Raw genomic sequence first — 5,151 nt, 5'->3', positions numbered from 1 at the left:
CCTCGGCCCGGCCGACTTCCGGGCCCTCCCTGCGCGCTGGGAGCCGGTCCCCGCGAGGGGAGGGTCTAGCCAGGTCTTTTTGGCTTGGGGGTACCAGGTTTTGTCAAAGGGGGAAAGTGAAAGTCCTTGGAATGAGGGAAACACGACGGATCTATTCGGTGACCAGTCTGGACCCTGGGCGCACCTCGAGGCAGGTGAGCGTGTGGGGCACTGGGCCCTGGGCCTTTTCACCAAGCGCCCTCAAGCCCACTCCCTCCCCGGAGCCCCCTCCTGGCCCTGGTGGCAGCGCAGGACCTGCCTTCCTAGAGCCCCGCGATGTTACAGTTCTTCCCCGGCTCCAGGGCATTTGCAAAATCCCCCAAATTCTTCGGATTTGGCCCCGCCCTTTCCCCCCAACCTCTGCTACCTGAGACCCTGGGACAGCCCCAGAATCCCTGGGTTAGAGGAGAGGGAGGGCCGAGAGCTGTCAGGTGCTTGGTTGAGATTTAACCGGTGCTTGGGGAATGCACATTCCTCAGCTTGGACCCAGGCCCAGTGAATCAGACGCTTTGGGGTGGGGCCAGGAATCGGCATTTTAGTAAACTTTCTACCAGGGACTCAAACACTAAGGTTTGAGAATCTGTGGTCCCCGGTTTTAAAGTTGGGCCATTCTGGAGCGAGATAGTGTCTTTGTGACTTTTCAAGACACTGACCAAAGCCTCAGTGTCCTCATCTCTAAAATGGGAATAATAATAGTCCTAAAATTGGCCGGTAAAAAATCTAGCTGAAATCTTTAATATGCCTACCCACTGTATGTAAACTAAACCATTCTCCGGGCCTTGTGACATCACAAAACTTTGGGTTGGGGTATGTATTTTGCAAAAGGATTCTTCAGGATAAATGTCATCAAATGGTCAACTGACAACTTTGATCTGTATCATTTTCTGGCCCCACCCCCAGCCCTGGATAAGGCAGGCGTTGAGGCAGCCCCCCATACAAAAAGATTTTTCTGGTCCAAAATGTCAGTAGTACCAAGATTGAGAAACTCTATTTTAGGGGTTCTTTCCAACTCCACGTTGCCTGCATACTTGGTTAGGCCTCATCCCCATCCTCAAACCTTTCTCCACATGGCAGTGCAAGTGATCTCTTTCAAAACCTAGGTCTGATTTTGTGTTACAGTTGCCTAAAACAGCGGTTCTCAACCTGTGGGTCGCGACCCCTTTGGGGGTCAAACCACCCTTTCACAGGGGTCGCCTAAGACCATCGGAAAACACAGATATAATTACATATTGTTTTTGTGATTAATCACTATGCTTTAATTATGTTCACTTTGTAACAATGAAATTGGGGGTCACCACAACATGAGGAACTGTATTAAAGGGTCACGGCATTAGGAAGGTTGAGAACCACTGGCCTAAAACCTTTGGCTCCTCATCCCTCTTAGAATAAAAACCAAACTCTTAGCCCAGCAAAATCTGATTCTTTTACTGCTCTAGCCTCCGCCTCTTCCCACCACTACCTCTCCCATTGGCGAGGGGCACACCTGTGCTCTCAGTTTCAGATGAAAATGAGTAGTCCTTCCTCCTGCCCCAGGGCTTTGACACATGCTATTTCTTCTACTGAATGGAGCTTCCTTTGGCCCAAATCAATTTTAAATCACTCTTTAGAACCTAGCTCAAGCATCACTTCCTCAAACATTCTTGGTACCATTCTTGCTGTTCCTCTTCCCCCATCAAAGCAAGGTTATCAGCCTTCTCTCTTATGTCCACATGGAATGTTTAATTCCTTCAAAGTAGTTATTTCATTCGGTTTGTGAGTATACATTCCTACAAACTTTACTTCTTAACATGTAGTAACATTGACCGTTATTTGATATATAATTCTATGAATTTTAACATGGGAATAGATTCATTATAACCACCACCATGATCCAGAAACAGAACAGTCCCGTCACCCCTTGTAGTCATATCCTCCCCCATCCCTTACTCTATCAACCACTGCTCTGTTTTCCATACTATAATTTTGTCTTTTCCAGAATGCCAGATAAATGGAATCATGTAGTCTGCACGATTTCACACAATATAATGCCTTTTGAGATTTCTGCGTGTTGTTGCATGTATTAATAGTTCATTCCTTGTAATTGAAGAATAATATTTCACTATATGTGTATGCCACCAGTTTTTTATCCATTCACCTGATGGAGGACATTGGATTATTTCCAGTTTGGGGCCATATAGAATAAAGTTGCAGTAAACACTTGTGTACAGATTTTTGTGGGAACATAAATTCTTGTTTCTCTAGGGCCGTGGTCGGCAAACTGTGGCTCGCGAGCCACATGCGGCTCTTTGGACCCTTGAGTGTGGCTCTTCCTAAGCCTTAGGAGTACCCTAATTAAGTGAATAACAGTGTACCTACCTATATAGTTTAAGTTTAAAAAATTTGGCTCTCAAAAGAAATTTCAATCGTCGTACTGTTGATATTTGGCTCTGTTGACTAACGAGTTTGCCGACCACTGCTCTAGGGTAAATAACTAGGAGCAGAATTGCTGAGTCATATGGTAAATGTATATTGAAATTTGCCTGGCCAGTTAGCTTAGTTGGTTGAGTGACAACCCATGCACTAGGAGGTTGTCAGTTTGATTTCAGTCAGGGTACACATCCGCTGGATTGCAATTTCAATTCCCAGTAGGGTGTGCAGGAGGCAGCAGATCTATGTTTCTCTTTCTCCCTCTTCCTTTCTCTCTCTGAAATTTAAAAACAAACAAACAAACAAAAAAAACATAGCTAGTTTGGCTCAGTACATAGAGCATCGGCCTGCAGACCAAAGGGTTCCGGGTTTGATTCCCATTAAGGGCACGTACCTCGCTCGGTTGCAGACTCCAAAAGAACAACTTTATTTTAAAAGTATATGGAAATTTATAGAAAACTGCCAAATCATATTTGAGAGTTGATATACCGTTTTGCATCTCCAACAGCAACATCTAAGAGTTTCCAGTTGCTCCACATACTTACCTGCACTTATTACTGTACTTTTTATTTTAGTCATTCCAGTAAGTGTGTAGTGGTATCTTATTTCACTTTATGATTTCTCAAGGTTTTAATTTGCATTTTTCTAATGGGTAATGATGGTGAATATGTTTCATAAGCTCAGTTGCCAACTGTATGTCCTCTGGTGAAATGTCTGGTCAAGTGTTTTCGCCATTTTTTAATTGATTGGTTGTTTTCTTACTGTTGAGTTTTAAGAGTTCTTTATATATTCTGGATACAGTTATGTTGTCAACTGTATCCAGAATACATGCAGATACTTTCTGCAGTTTGTATCTTTTCATTCTCTCAACAAAGTATGTTCACAGAGCAAAAGTTTTTAATTTTGATGAAGTCTAATATATCAGTTTTATCTTTTCTGCATCATGCTTTTGGCGTCATGCCTAAGGACTCTTTGCCTAACCTTAGGTCATTAAGATTTTCTTCTAAAAGTTTTGTAGTTTATGTTTTACACTAATATCTATGATCCATTTGAAGTTAGTTTTTATGTAAAATGTGAAATTTAGGTTGAGGTTCATTTATTTTTATTTTATTTATTTATTTATTGCCTATGGATGTCCAATCCCCAACACTGTTTATTGAAACGACTATCATTTTTCCATTGAATTATTTTTGCACCTATCCAAAAATCATTTGGCCATACTGGAATGAGTTTCTTTATTCTGTTCCACTGAGCTGTGTGTCCATTTCTTTGCCAATACCACACTGTCTTGATTATTGTAGCTTTATAGTAAGTCTTAAAATCAGATGGTGTAATTCCTCTGGCCCAATCCTTTTTAAAAAAATATATTTTATTGATTTTTTACAGAGAGGAAGGGAGAGGGATAGAGAGTTAGAAACATTGATGAGAGAGAAACATCAATCAGCTGCCTCCTGCACACCCCCTACTGGGGTTGTGCCCACAACCAAGGTACATGCCCTTGACCGGAATCAAACCTGGGACCCTTCAGTCCGCAGGCCGACGCTCTATCCACTGAGCCAAACCGGTTAGGGCTGGCTTTAGTTTAATCTTCACAATTGTCTTAGATATTCTAGTTCCATTGCCTTTTTATATAAATGTAGAGCCAGCTTGTGTATATCTACAAAAAAAGAAATCATACTGGGATTTTTATTAGAATGGCATTAAGTCTATAGATCAATTCAGGAAGAAATGGCGTCTTTACAATGTTGAGTCTTCTACTCCATGAAAATGGTATGTCTATTTATGTAGGTCTTTTTTATTTCTTTAATTGGTGTTTTGTAGTTTTTAGCATACAGATACTATATATGTTTTGCTAGATTTATACCTAATATTTTTGGGGAGGGAGTTACTATTGTAATTTTTTTAATTTTCAGTTTCCAATTTCTCTTTATTAGTATATAGAAATACCGTTGATTTTTGTATATTGACCTTGTATCCTATAACCTAATAAAGTCACTTTAGTGATAAGGTTTTTGTGTACATTCCTTAAGTTTTGTTTTCACACGTTCGCTTTGTTTTTTATCATGGACACTCTGCTAATAGGAATAGTTTAGTTTCTTTCTTTCAGTATGATACATCATATTTCTTTTTCTTGCCCTATTGCCCTGTTTAGGATTTCCGATATGATGTTGAATGGCACGGTGAAAGTGAACACCCTCGCCGTGATGGCAGTCTCAGGAGAAAGCATTCAGTCTTTCACTATTAAGTATGATGTTCGTTGTCGGGTTTTTTGACATCTCCCTTCCCTCCGGGATGTATGCTCCAAGAGCAGGCACTCTCCATTCTCAACTCAACCCTCAGTGCCGGGCACAATGCCTAGCACACAGTAGGCCCTCAATGAGTAATTCTCTACTTTGGTAATATATCCATAACCACTATTCTGCGTGACAGACAACAGAGAAATGTAGGTGAACGTGCACAGATGTCACGAAAAATGACCTCACAATAAATATTCCAGTGGATTCAACTAGCCATCGGCCCCACGGAGTTGCCAATTTTAAGCGGTAGAGCATCTATAGGTCAGCTTTCTAGCAAGCCATCCCGTGTCAAAACGTTTATCTCAGGAATGGATGAGTGCAGTAAAATAATTATTTTAGATGGAGAGCATTCCATTCCCCAAGGGAATTTAAACAAAAAGCTCTCAGCTCTGAAAAACAGGGGCTTTCA

The 5,151-nt window shown here is 41.4% G+C and overlaps 1 long non-coding RNA gene across 2 annotated transcripts in view; it reads left to right on the top strand.

Annotated features, from left to right (window-relative positions):
- Nucleotides 1–11: 11 nt before the first annotated feature.
- The window catches only part of LOC107182643, a 12,049-nt gene continuing 6,909 nt past the window's right edge, over nt 12–5,151 (top strand). For both annotated transcript variants that reach the window (XR_001513370.1, XR_001513369.1), the window contains exon 1: nt 12–194. This is a non-coding gene — a long non-coding RNA (uncharacterized LOC107182643). The remainder of the gene's footprint in view (nt 195–5,151) is intronic.

Source organism: Myotis davidii, unplaced genomic scaffold, assembly GCF_000327345.1.
Source record: "Myotis davidii unplaced genomic scaffold, ASM32734v1 scaffold17, whole genome shotgun sequence".
NCBI lineage: Eukaryota > Metazoa > Chordata > Mammalia > Chiroptera > Vespertilionidae > Myotis > Myotis davidii.
The sequence above is the reverse complement of the archived record's forward strand: the minus strand, read 5'-3'. Positions and strand labels throughout refer to the sequence as shown.